Raw genomic sequence first — 15,027 nt, 5'->3', positions numbered from 1 at the left:
AGTACCACAACTGTTAAACCACAAACGACTCACTTTCAAAGCCAGAAATTGAACCCAGATGCAATTGTGAGAGGCCAAGCCCTTAGCAACTGACCTACAGCACAAAGTGACTATTGTTGCTTATTTCCAGTCAGAGTTTAGAGCATTTTCAAGCTTGCAAAAAAAATTTTAACTGCTGAAGAGAATTTTCTGACTAGCCAAGTTATTATTATGCATCCTTCTTTTAATTTAATCTATTTCTTTTAATGTAGTCAGTTCCAACAGTGACTTAGTCTAAAAGCCTGTTGCAGTCCAGAGAGTAGTTTTCCAGGTTTTTATCATATAAGCAAAAGCTATTTCCACAAAGGGATAGAGGAGGCATCTTCATAATAGGCAGCTTCTGAACTCAAAAGGAACATGTATAATTTTACTTGCCTCCAGAACTGCCCTTGGCTTTGGTTTGTTAACTATGATATTTGATTTGGAAGCCAGCTGGAGCAGTGAGTACTCTGCAGTTTATTGCCATCAGGGGCTGAGATTCTGTCCCGGGGGGCTTTCAGCCCTCAGGGCAGCCCTGTTTCCAGTGGTGGAGCCTGTGGCAGAGGAGGTAAGCCATGTGGTGATTTTTCCCTCTTATTTTATTGGCACAGTTTGCCTTTCAGTGGCCTGGCCTTTTGCACTAATGGCAGTTACCTGGAGGAGTGTCTTAGGGCAACCTAGATGGGGCTGGAGGCTTGTAAATTAGCCAACAGTTGAGTCTGCCTCTTGTCCCTGAGTTTTTCTTTCTCCTTAGCCCTAATCCTCCTTATTCTTCTCTTGGCTATAAAAAAGTGAGGAGGCTAATTTGGGGATTTTCTGTATAGGGGCCATGCTATATTACACACAAAAATTTAGACATTTCTTTTTGAGAGTCTGAGGGTTGTATTTGTCTGAGTGTTTTAGGATGCGACCCAGAGGGGAGTCTGAAGGAATAGAACAGGTTTGTCCCATGATGTGACTGGAAAATGACAAGCCACTGGGGGCTAATGTCTGCTGGGGACACCAGCCACAGATTCTCTCAGGGCATCCCACTGAGGACTACGGTTCCACTCATGTCCGCTGAGGGACTTGGGTGCACTTTCTAACAGGGTGGCCCAAATATTAGAAAGAACCCCTCAGTGCAGGGCCCTTACGCTGGGTGATTAGCCCAGTTATGAAGAAAAAGAGTAAAGGGAGAACTCAGCCCAGTGCCAGCCCAGGCGAGGAGATGGGAATGGGGAGACTCACCGCTGAGGCTGCTTGAGATCACCTGATTTGAGAATGTCTGCAGGAGGCCTGGCTGTCTTCACGGGAGATTTTGGAATGAGAAAGAGGGGGTCTGAGTTCTCTAAAGCACATGTGCCAATTGAGACACCCAGAGGAAATGGGGACCTTGGACCATAAAGGATGGGAGTGGGCCTTTCTCTCTTCCAGGCAAGGGAGCCAAACCTCTTCACCTCATGGCCTTCAGGCTACACCAGGGACTGGCCCTGGCCAGTTGCTGTCAATCACTACAGGGATACTAGAGGTCATCCACTGAAAGACTGAAAGGGAAAGCAAACTCTGAACTCTCACCTGATTGGGCAGCAGCAGTCAAACGCTTCCACATAGATACCTTTCAGTCTCACCAGAGTGCACTCCTGGCCAGAGACCTTCAGTTACGTTCATGCTTAGACACAGCCCACCGAGGGTCCCAAGCTGGGAAAGAGAGAGAGGAGGGAGGGTTGCCCTTAAAAAGAGAGCCCCCGTGCGAACCACCAAAATGGTGTGGATAGCAACTAGCTAGCATGGTGTTATGGATGGTAAAGGTATTTAGTAAGACAGTCATAGATGAAGAAAGGCAAATTTATCAGAGAAGGTTTGAAAACACATTGTAAGGATGCAGCAGGCAGCACAGCAGAGACAGGGCTTTCTGCAGAGAGGCAAGGCCTGAAGAGAAATTCACAACAGTTGTTCATTGTTCTCCCCACCTGGGGCCCTCCCACACCTGGATCCCCTTCCTTGAATTTGCTTTTTTATCAGGACTCCACATAAGTATATTTAATTCAGTAAAATAAGTTCCCAAATTATAGGGGACAAAGAGCTTTTAAAATAAATGACTGAATAATAGACCTCATTTGAATTTCTCTGTTTTTTCCCGAAAATTAAAATATTGCATTTCTCAAACATCATGCAGAGTGGTGTCACTATTTCACTTACAACTTCCTCTTATTTGTTAGATCTCAAATACTGGCACATGGGCCATTGTTGCTGTGGAGACAGGAGTGGATTTCTGCCATTATGGCCACTCCCAAAATGATTCTCCATTTCCCCTACTCCTCCATAATTGATTGTTGGGCTATATACACATCTGCTCTTTAAGAAGGTCAAGTTGGAAAATTGAGTATCTGTACTTTTATCTGTGAAAGGGAAATGAAAACTTCAGTCCCTAATTCACTAGGCCAAAAGGAAAAAATTAAGCTGGAAACTGAGTCATGCAAGAAACTGCCTTTCCCTTTGTTCCTAAGCAGATAGCTACAGATAAAAGGTAAAATATCTACACAGATAGCTACTCTGTGTTCACTTGTCTTATGTAAAGTGCTGATTTACTAAGCACCAGATGAAAACATAATTAATTATTCCCCTACCTATTCCTTCTGTCTTGCAACATGTGGATTGCCATGCCCTCCATCTTTCCCCTCCAGCCCACTTTTCCTGTTTAAATATTAAAACCTTCAAAGTCATCTTTGGAGAAAGGCACAGACCACAGACTGTTTCTGTGATTCTGTGTATTTTTTTTCTCCTAGGCATGTCCTTAACCTTAAAGTAAACTATTAAATTGATTGAGACCTGTCTCAGATACATTTTGGTTTACATATCCTAGATAAAGATTTTTCTTCTCAACGATATTTATTAAGTAGGGAATTCTCTAAGTGTTTAGATTCTTCATTGTAATATATAAATTAATAAATAAGGGAAAGGATCTTTATTTATAGTGAGCCCACTATAATACCAGGAAATACTATGAAATTAAAACATATTTGCTTATTAGTTGTTACATAAGTCCTATGAGAAATTATTTATCCCATTTTACTTATAAAAGACACAAAGATTAAGAAAGTTAAGTAACTTGCTAAAGTTGATAGAAGCAGCACTAATTAATTCAAGGTGTAAACTGAGTTATTTTGGCCTCCAAAGCTAATGTTTCTTTCCATTGTCTACACTTAATCAAAAGCTGTTGATAATGGAGAAAAAAAAAGACTCAGGGAGAAAGGAAACTTCTAATATAAAGAAATATTTATACTACGATTTGAAGCAAAAAGAGATAAAACTAATAGTAAGCAGTACCACATGGTCTTTCACATTTTTCAATGGGCACAGTGTCAGAGATGATGATTTCTAAGGTCCTTCACCATTTGAAAACTCCAGGAAACCATAATATAATACAGTTCTGAGCAATTGGAAAATCAGAGGAGCCAATACCTCAGCGGTTCATGGCAGGAACTTGGCAAGAACGCTGATTTTCTGAATTCAAGTCCAGTTTTATTAAGTCATCACTACCTTCACATTATTCTTTGGCACTTTGTTCATGATCTCATTACGCTCTCTCCTGAGCTGTTTCTTAGCTGATCAGGATCTTCTCAGAGTAAGAATTCACTCAAAAACACTCTAGACCTTAAACATTCTGCCTCTTCTTTTCTGTCTTGTACAAACAGGCCAATTGAGCTATACTTTCTCCCACGACTTGATGCTGACTATGTAAATGACTTAAAACAATTATCTTATTGAAGAGGTATTGATGAGTTCCTCTGTAATCTCTTTACCAAGGAAGACAATGTCAAAACACATGCATAGAGGCCTAAAAGTTAAGACTTTGAAGAATTGGTTTTCAAGGCCATTTTCAACTCACTGTCCATCAAATCATACTGAAACGGGAGAGTTCCCTTACCCCCCTCACAGGACGTGTGTGTGGCTCTTCTGTTCTGCCAGGCACACTCAAACCCCTTATGAGAAGGGGAGCATGCAGACGGGCAGGTGCAGGAGCTGGGGTGAGTGCCCCTGGGCTCTGGCTCCACAGCAGTGTCCAGGGGTGGGAGTCTGAGACTCCTGAAGCCTACTGGGCATGTGTTACAGTGCACTCTTTTAGCCTTGCCATCTGTGGATGGCTTAAGTGTTAAACAGCTCAGTGCTCTCTTGGTACCCAGGTCCTTGTCTGGCATCCAGGAAGAATCAGGTCACACACAGACTTGAAGGATGAATGCAAGGATTTTATTGAGTGGTGGAGGTGGCTCTCAGTGGGATGGATGGGGAGCTGGAAGGGGCATGGAGTGGAAAGATGATCTTCCTCTGGAGTTTGGACATCCAGTGGCCGATCTCCTCTCTGACTGTCCTCAGCCGAGCTCCTCTTGGCACACAGACATTTCTTCTCGTCCCTCTGCTGCACCATTCTGCTGTTCTTTTGCTCTTCTGTTTGTTCCCTTGTCTGCTCGTGGAGCCTGGGGTTTGGGGTTTATATGGGTACATGATAGGGGGCATGGTGAACCAAAAGGCAAATTTGGGCATGAAAACAGGAATGCCTGTTCTCATTTAGGGCTCTGGGTTTCCAGGTTTGAGGGTGGGCCTTACTAGGGAACCATCCTCTTCTACCCAATATTTTCCTGTCTCCTGTCCATATAAATACCTCACAGAGCCATGCTTTCTAAACTGTAAGATTCAGTCTATTGATGGCTCATGGAATCATTTTGTTGGATAACAATGTTTATTTTAAGACTAAGGTGGTAGAATAAGATAGAAAATATGTGTAGATCATACCTAGTTAATGTGTGTGTTCTCTCACATTTTTTTTTTCAAATTACTTGTATTTCTTGTGAGTGTGTGAGAGAATAGATACTGTTTACTAAGATAAAATAAATCACTCTTTTGGACACAAGTTACAATAATTCAAAGGTTCTGAATGAAAGTCTGACCTCCCTTCTCACCCCTTATCCATACACATTCTATGCTAGAACCACTGAAAAAATTAAAAACCAATTTAAAGATTAATATTATTTATATATATGTGTGTGTTGTGTTTTACCATGTATAATTTAATACATATTAACTTATTAGATATTCAGGAGAAACCTACAAGCTAAAAATTATTGTTATTTGAAGGTCAAGGAAGCCAGTAGTCTCCAGAAGCAGAGCAGGTATTAAAACCCAGGTTTTCTGTCTCAAATATTATTTTCTTTACCCTATACTACACTGCTTCTTAGAATTTCAGAATGAGAGAAAAGTTTGCATTATTTTTCTGCAGGACACATTTTTGTGGAACCCTTGACCTGAGAGATTATGTACTGATTATGTGTTCTTAATAGCAGTGTTTTTCATGTGGGGTTGCTGAATCAGGCTCCTTGGTGTTTAAGCCTTTGAGAAAGTGGTCCTAGTGATTTTGCCATGTGCTTCTAATTAATAAACATGAGTTCCTTGTACTGTAACATGATAGTCATTACAAATAAACAAGCGTTTTCTTCCCATGTGTTTACTCAATGTGTTGTCAATAATGCTTGAGAATTATGTAAAATATGTATTCTGCATCCAATGGGTATAATTAGAACAAATCATAGTGTTGACCCTTGGTCAATCATTCAATTCAGCCAGTACATCAGCTTTGGTCCTGTTACCTGCAAGGAAAGTAAATCTGATTCAAATCCAGCATACTTACCAGGGTGAACTAACACATTAAAAAAATAACAGACAAGATAGCAGTTTATCAGTGGCATGTCACGTTTATTAAATAATTTATACTGATTAATTATATACTCTTCTGAATCTTTTTATTGATTGTTGCTAGGGCTTAACCTCTTACTGCCTAAAGAGATTGTAAGCTTTCCAAGGCATTAATGAAACTTTTTTTGTTTTATTGTCCACAAAGCTTCACAAAGGGCTCTGCACTTTTAACTGTAACCATAAATATTACAGACAATGATATCCACTTTCTGTTTCAGGAAAAACTCTAGAAATGTAATAAAATTGAGAATTATTGGAAATTTATGGTTTGTATCATAAATATGGTTTAGCTCTTGGGGTCTCACTATTATTACTTTTTATGCTAGTATATAATGCCTAGAGATATTTGATTTATTTTATATATAAATATATATATATATATATATAATCTATTTCATACACAAATATTTTGTGGTGTTTCACCAAGTGCTCTGTAATTGTCCAGTGGCTTCCCCCGAACAAATGATAAGCAGTTTTGAGATTACTAATTATGGTAAAGTATGTAGTTGCTGTCATTTATGAAAACCCCAAATCAGTTGGCTTGTCAAGCATGCACTCACATACACATACACACACACATTTTCACACACACACACACACACAAACACAAATACACACACGTCACTTGCCATTTATGAATGGCTTTCTCTGTACCACGCATTGTAGCAAACATGTTGCAGAGTTGATCTTATCTCATTTTCTTTCACACAAAAGAAAGGTAAGAAAGACTTTTTTTGCCATTTCAAAGATAAGTAAAATAAGGTTGATAAAATCATACATCTAATAAGTATCACAACTGACTTAAGTCTCTTAATTATAGCGTGATGTTCCTACGTATTGAGAAAGCATATCAAAATTTGAAAAGTTGTTCAGTCTTTCCACCTTTCCATCAAAGTTTTTTTTCCTCTATTGAGGATTATTATTATGTTTTTCTACATTCAAGTTCCAGGTTATTTATGATTCAATAAAAATTTAATGATGATTGGTTTTTATCACACATTACTGACTACAGAAGTATAATGTAGGAGAGAGGCAGAGACAAGGGAAGGAGAGAGGGAAAATGTGATGGGGAGGAGGAGAGAACACACTAAAAAAATATTTATTCATGTAGTCCTGCCGATAGACATGAGAATGCAATTTATATTTTCAGTTTGTACCACTCATTACTTCTCAAGACAATACTTTCCATAAATTTACTTTCAAAGTACAGTGGAATTGTTTTATTTACCTTGAAATAACCTCTTTCAAGGTTTTAATGGTGAAAATGCTGTATTTTGAGAGCTCTGGGATGTGGAAAAACATTCAGTATTCCCAACTCTCTACTTCTTTTCTGATTTTTGTAGACCTGGATTACAACACTTTTAGTTTTACTATTTCTAGGACATCTTTGTTATGTGTCTACTATAGTTACTGTACTTAAAATTATTCTAGATCTCTGGCCATGATATTACTGCAGAAATAAGGCTACATTTTATAGGTATAGGATGTGATCAGCATGTCTAATACACCTTTTAAAGCAGAAGACTGTGCAAAGTTAGAACTTAAATAGTATTGTTTAGGTGATGCTTCCTGCAAGCAAGTGCCTTTAAGATAATCAGTTCTCTTTTCTATGGTAATGACTAAACAATTGTATCTGAAGAGCACAGAACCTTCCTTCTCTCTCTCCCTCTCCCAACTCTGCTTTTGCATTACTCATTCTAAATATCTCAAACATAATATCTTACGCTTGCACTCTACTAAGCTGTTGAATTTTCCTACAACACACAGGGTATCAGATTGCTCCTCAATTCTGTATGTTGACAGGGTTTTGGATAACCCACTTCAGTGACATATATATCTGAAAAAAGACTTCAGATTAATTTGCTCAATTAACTGATTGGAGATGACATGATTTGACAAAGTACGTGGAGAAGAATTGGACTAGCAAGCTCTTTGTTGTAGGTAGACAGAGAGGGAGTAGCTAACAAACCAAGAAAACGTTGCTAGAAAGAGATTCCCTGGAGAAGGAGTATGAAGAATAAAAAAAACACATCTTAGATCTTTGCAAATCCAATGGATATGTAAAAAATATAGAAGCAAAAGTTATTCTGAAAAAAGAAAGGATTACAGAGAAGATTGAGAGTATAGTTACAGTTACCCTATTTTAAACCTACTTTTTATATGGCATTATGCTAAATGCATTGCTTACACTTTCTCATTTACCTTAGCAACAACCTGAGCTCTACATTTTTATTTCCATTTTATAGATGAGAATCTGAAATTTAGAGAGGTTAAGAAATTTCTCAAAATCATGTAGCTTTTAAGTGGCAAATTTGGGATGTGAATTGTTTGTTTCTATTTTTATTTTTTACTTTAAAATGTTTTCCTCTTCAACTGTGTATAATAGAACTAAGAGGGAAGAACAGATGAAGTTACTTCACATGTGAGCTCTAAACATTTACAAACAACATAATCAGCAATTGTCAGATACCTACAACTGACCATTATGACCAAGAAACTTACCTTTTTAAAACCCACTTAGCTTTTTGCAGGATTAATTAACACTCCTATTCAGCTGTGAAACTTACTAACTGCTGCCCAAAGCTTGATAATGCATGCAGCTGGTTGTTTACTCTCTAAGAAGCTTATAAATATTTGTTCCCACAGGCTGAGTATTATTCTTTTCAAAATTGATTTTTGCTTTTTCAGCCCATTCATTTCAGGTATATCAATTATTATATTTGCATAGTTTAATTAAATATTGCATCAATCCAATTATGATTGTCAAAAAAGAGTTATTTTCATAAAACTAAGCTGAATGATTTCAAATACAAGCAAGGTAAGTCACTAAAATTGTGTTAAGTGAGGGCTAGAAAGCTGAAAAAGACTGGAAATACAGCATAAAAATAATTTGCTTTAAGATAACTTTAGAAACATCTTTAATTTCAGTCTTTATTTTAAAGAACTGATGGTGAAATCCTATAGTATTCATTTTGGAATGTGGTTTATGCAGTTAATGGAGATTTCTGATAAATGGACAGGTACTTAAACCAAAAATTTGACTCCGTGTCAAAAACAGCCCAATGTATGTGCATGTGTTTGTGTGTATATGTGTGTATGTGTGTGCAGGTGTGCATATGCTTGTGTTTGAAAAAGGATATGTTTTTCATTAAAATTATGCAAAAATATTTACTTTTAATTAAAAGTACAGCTGGGAAAACATTTTCCATAAATAGTTACAATATTCATGAATTGTTATAATTCATTACTTGTTTTGTAACCAACAGTGAAAGGTAGAAGTCAACAAGAAAATGAATTTATTTTTGAAATATAAAAATGTTTGCTCAAAAGCTTGACTTTGTCCTTTCATAACTTAAAGATTCGGTTTTTAATAATTTTCTTCTTTCTCTTTTTGAGACAGGATCTTGTTCTTTTGCCCAGGCTGGAGTGCAGTGGCTCCATCATGGCTCACTGTAGCCTTGACCTCGCAGGCTCAGGCAATCCTCCCACCTCAGCCTCCCAAGTAGCCAGGACCACAGGCATACACCACTATGCCAGGATTTTTTTTTTTCATTTTTTGTAGAGACACGGTCTTACTATGTTGCCGAGGCTGGTCTTGAACTCCTGGGCTCAAGTGATCCTCCTGCCTCGGCTTCTTGAAGTGCTGGGATTACAGGCATAAGCCACCCTGCCTGGCCAACTTTCTTGTTTCTCCTCTGATTTGTGTTATTCATTTGTCACTACATAATACTGAGCTAAAACCATTTTCTTAGCTCTTTTTCTTTTTTTTTTTTTTGAAGTCAGGGGAGTTATTTATATTGTGTAATTCTTGACACTGATGAAAAATACATGTTCAGATATGTCTGTTAGAATTGAAACAGGATTTTAAAAATCTTTCATTTCCCACTTTAGCAGCACATATACCAAAATTGGAATGACACAGAACATGGGCCCTGAACAAGGATGACATGCAAATTTGTGAAGTGTTCCATATTTTTGATGACTGGATAAAGAAAATCTGGATATGTTTCTTAGCTCTTTGATTGCTATTTAATTGTCTGATGCTTGTTTCAAAACTGCTTTAAAAGTCATTTTCCAGTTGGATGTAACTTTTACAGGATCTTCCTGGTTTTTCATTGCTCCAACTTCGGAATGCCCTGGGATTTCCTATTTTTCTTCCTAGTATGTATTTGTTTCAACTTCAAAATGCCTCATTTTCTGACAGCTGCTGTTGCCTCTCCCCAACTGGTGTCTTCCTCAAGCCCCTGTGGCAGGCTCATCCTGGCTCCTCCTCTTGTTTGCCTTCCCTTATCAGTCCCTGCCCTTGGGGGCTTCCTCGTCTTCAGCCTCACAATCAACCTCCTGTAGTTTTTGCGCTTTTCAGGCTACTAACTTACTGAATTTTATTTGCGATTTTCTAATTTTAGTTTATTTCTTTTCTTTTCTTCCATTCATCTGCCTCTCTCCCTTTCTTTCTTTGTATTCCTCTTCACCTCCTCTTGCTCTTTTGTGCTTTCATTTGCTTTGGAGGACTGAGCCTTGGCAGAGATTTCTGCCTGTAGCACTTGCAGTTGTTGGAGTGACTGCTTCCCTTACTCCACACTAACCAAGTTTCTTTCCCTGCGCAGCAAGGAAATCATCTCTGAAAGTCCACTTGATTTAATCCTTCATGTACTTGAAGGCACAGAGGCTCTATTACTGGAAGTTTCAGAGAAAATATTCCACACTGCTTCAGAATAGACTCCTTATAAATTTTTAAACTTTCTTTATACTAATCTTAAAACATTGCCTTTTTGCTTGGAACATTGTCAAACCATTAATTTGCTATGAATGTTCTCTCATTTTGCTGCTGACATTGGGTCTTTTTATTCATTAAGTCTCTTAATCCATGCTTTCTGGTTAAATTCCTCTGGGTTTTACATTCATAACCCTTGCTACCAGACTGCTGATCTTCAGTTAAGCATTTCAGGTGAAGTCATAGCTCCCCGCAATCCCAACACCTTCTCAGTGTAAATGATTTTTTCCAGGGCCAGAAGGAGGAGCTTCACTTCCACAGTCACCTGTAACTTTCTAGGCAGAATTTAGTCTCTTCAACAGGGCATCCCTCTCATCAGTAGTGTTTACCACAGGCAACAAAGACATTTGCAATTTTTGAAAATAGCCTCATGCTTTTCCACTTACACTTTTTTCCTCTGACTTTCCACACATACTGCATGGAAAAAAAGTAGCTTTTGTAGCTAAAGTATTAACTGCTTTACATTAATAAATATTAATATTTAAATATTAAGTATGATTCCCTCAGCCAGTACCCGCCAATGGTTTCAACCCACTGCAGTGAGCACATAAATTGTGCCTGCCTCATGTAGCCACCATCTCCCTCTTGGGATTCCCAGTGCAGATGCATGCATTTGGGTTTCAAGTTAAAATTTAAGGTAAATGTAAATCAGAATTTCATGAATCTGATCTGTAATTTAGAATTTTAAGCCAAACAACTGCAAAACTGAACATGCTGGATTGGAAAGGTTTAGTGACTGTGTGGTTTTGAGTTTAGTTAGAATTACATGTCAATTGTACGTATAATGTAGATTTATACTTCCTTGTATCTTTAGAAGAGAGTTGCAAATGTAGGTAATACTCTGTCTTTCATCCACTCTATGTCATTCATTCTTCAACAAACACTTTTGAGTATCAAGAAATGTAGTTAGCATTTAAGACCACCGACTTTGGGTCCTTAATGCCTTGACAAGGTTTGTAGTTTTGTATCTGAGACAACTGATACACTTTCTCTGTGCCTCAGTTCCTCATTTCTAGAAAGAAGAAAGTGAGTTACATAAGTTGAGGCGGTTGTTTTAAATATCAAATAAATTCCGTACAAGCTAGATTTTATTAATAGTATAGCGTGAAAAGTAATACTATACATTTCGAGGACAGGCAAGAACATAGTAATGCTTCCATTCTTGTCTGGTCATATTTCACATAACACTAAGTAATATGTAATCCCAGAACTTTGGGAGGCCCAGGCAGATGGATCACTTGAGGTCAGGAGTTTGAGAGCATCTTGGCCAACATGGCAAAACCCTGTCTCTACTAAAAACACAAAAAATTACTCAGGCATGGTGGCTCACACCAATAATCCCAGCTACTCAGGAGGCTGAGATGGGATGATGGCTTGAATGCAGGAGGTGGAGGTTGTAGTGAGCTGGATGGTGCCACTGCACTCCAGCCTGGGTGACAGAGTGAGACTCTGTCTCAAAACAAAACAAACTAGTATGAATAAGATACAGTAAGATAATGGGATATTGCCTATAAAGCTAAAATTAGAACATGTGGTCAGGGAAGACCTCTCTTGGTTGATGATGTGGAATTTATATAACATTATGTTTGGAACCAGACATATGGAAGTCTATCAGTGAATATTTCAAGCAAAGGAATTAGCAAGGGAAGGGGTCCTGGGGTTGAAATAGTGTCTTCTTATGTAAGAAATGGAAAGCAGGCCAGTGTAGCTGGAGTGTAGGAAGCAATGTGCAGATTGGTGGGTAATGATGAAAGAGAAATACGCCTCTTGTGAAATAAGTGAATGAATATAGATCAGTTGGAGCCATAAGGCCATCACAATCTTGCTATGTATCTCAAGTAATCCTATGTGACAAGTTAAAATTTTTAAAAAAGCAAATTTATCCCAATTTGGCCAGAGACTAGCTCCAAGTTAAATATTTTTCACTTTGGAGGAGGCCTTTCTTCTTGGTAGATGTGTTCTCCAGCAAAAATTCTTTACCAAATGAAGATTGTCAGTAACTATGCATGGAACTCTGCTCTGTGGAGGCCCCAAACAGAAAGAGCCTGCAATTTCTACACACATTCCTACATTGAATCCTTGAATCTATATCTTTTTCTGTCCTTGAAAAAGTGGGGCTCATTGCTAGGCAAACAAAATTTCTGAAATTCATTTACCAGTCACAAGGAGGGTATAAATTTCCCAACATTCCAATTTTAATTCTTAACAAGTACATATGTCACTATAGCTTACTCAAATTACCAAACACATCTCTTCCTTGACTTGTCTGTCCTAAAGAAAACAGTTTTAGTTTAGTCTGTGTTCAGGAAGCAGGGAAGATTATATAACACTTTTAAAATTCAAGGTATGGGTACATACTTTCCAAAGTCTCATAGAAAAGATATACTTTATGATTATCATCCACTTTTTAGAAAGTAGTTAAAATTCCTGACAGTATAAGTGTGTACAGATGCTATTTTCTGCAATGTATTGGAGGCTTCATGAAACAAAGGGTTAATAAATATAAAAGTGAGCCCATAAATAATGTGAGAAAAAAATTTAAATAATAAGAGTCATATAAACAAATTTTGACCCACCCATGCTTTTCAAAAAGAAATCATGCTTTTCTGATTTGGTTATAGAAAGTCCTGAATGTTATTAAGTCAATTATCATACTTTTTAAAAAAATTATACTTCAAGTAATCTAAAACAATATTTTCTGTATAATGGAAAAAGACTCTAAATAAGAAACTGTACACAAGCACTAGCTGAAGCTTTTACTGGTGTGTTTAAATTCATCAAACATTTATAAAGCCTCTACTATAGGTAAAGAATTGTGGGACATAAAGAAGCAAATGTGAAATTGATTCTGTCCTCAGAGCCTGTTAGAATGTTATAATGATCATAAAAACCGGCATCTTTCTTTTTGGGAAGGTGAGCATTGAGACTCTCATATCTGTGATAGATAAGTCAGTTGATTTGGACACTTTATGTGTAAGTTTCATAGCTACATTTAGGCCTGTATAATGCCAAGCAGGGAAATTGAGGCCCCAAATACAAATATTGAAATGCAACGTAACCCACACATCCATCACAGATTTTCATTTTGTAAAATTACCCTGATATCCTTTTGATGATTTAACTCTTCCCCACAGAATTTATTGTAATGAAGTTCTCTCCTAGCCTAGCTAAGTAGTAAATGTGGAATCAAAGTTAGACAATTAAATCTTCTTTTCCTGAAATATGAATTATGAAGAGATGAATAAAGACAACTAAATGTTCAGAGCTCATTCTATTCTTGCAGCTAAATCCCCAAGATGATGTTCCTGTTATATGACTATATCTGTTCCAAGAACATCTGAACTGCATTGATAACTGCCAATTTCCAAGTCTGATTTCTAGTTCTCGTGTGTCCAAATATATCTCCAACAATTCCCCTTCTGCTTATGTTAACTATACTAAGACCATCTTGACTGCATCTAAAGAATTCTAACAAATAGAAAACAACAATCTAGAGGACTGCATCTATTCAATAGATCCTCAAAGAAATCCATTTGCAACAGGGAGGAAAACACTCTTCATAATCTGGCATGGGACTTCACAGTCTGTGAGATGTAAGGATAAAACAAGTAAGTTGCTGTATGGAAGAATTTGCTTTTGGTTATTGCCGCAGATTATTGTGAAGAGCAAGAGGAGGTCAAAGGCCACATAGTAGGGTAGTCATAGTTGAATGACTGGAGAAATTCAGAGAAAAAGAATCACCTAGCTCAAATATTTAAATTTTCTCCTCAAGCTGCACACTGAAACTCAAGGAGTATGCATGATTTTATTAAGACGGCAATCTTCTTACAACTGGGTAGTTGAAATAGCCAAAAATCAAAATTTATAAGTGTTTCTGCAGACTGTTGAATTGCAAGTCATCTGTATTCTCAGCCTTGCCTAGTCTCTCGGGTGAAGAGATATTCATGAAAATAACACAAATAAGAAAATAATACAACCTGGAATATTGAAATAGTGTTATCTGGGGGCATCTAGATTTCCCTGATACCTGAAAAATTATCTCCTGCCGTTGCCTTCCCGTTAGAAGAAATTGACCCTTCCTTCATTGCTCATTTTCTGTTGAAGATGTTGTACCCTCTTCACCTGAGGAAATGCCCTAGGCAGAGGTACCTTGATTTCCTTGTTATTTATCACAACTATTTTTATAAATGGTCTTGCATCCTACTTTTCCAACACTGTTAAATGGATAATATAACCAACAAAAGGAACATAGATCGGTTGGAGCCATAAGTTTAACAAGAAATGATTGCTCAAGACAGTGATTGTAACAATTCATTAAAACTGGCAATGTGTATGTAGAATTGATTTTAGGGAGTTTTCTGAAGGAAGAAGAAGTATACATTTTGTTTCAGATTGAATGGGAAGTTATGTGTGTGTATATACCAGAGTCCATGTTTAATGCAGTAATTCATTCAGGTGGGAGAGATTCTATCATTATACAGGATAAGTTAATGAAAATCCAGATGAAA

The 15,027-nt window shown here is 37.5% G+C and overlaps 1 pseudogene; it reads left to right on the top strand.

Moving 5' to 3' along the window:
- Positions 1–9,627: 9,627 nt before the first annotated feature.
- Positions 9,628–9,722, top strand: LOC112132150 (U6 spliceosomal RNA; annotated as a pseudogene).
- Positions 9,723–15,027: the final 5,305 nt, after the last annotated feature.

This window comes from Pongo abelii, chromosome 12 (genome assembly GCF_028885655.2).
Source record: "Pongo abelii isolate AG06213 chromosome 12, NHGRI_mPonAbe1-v2.0_pri, whole genome shotgun sequence".
Taxonomy (NCBI): Eukaryota; Metazoa; Chordata; class Mammalia; order Primates; family Hominidae; genus Pongo; species Pongo abelii.
This window is presented reverse-complemented; position numbering and strand designations above follow the sequence as displayed.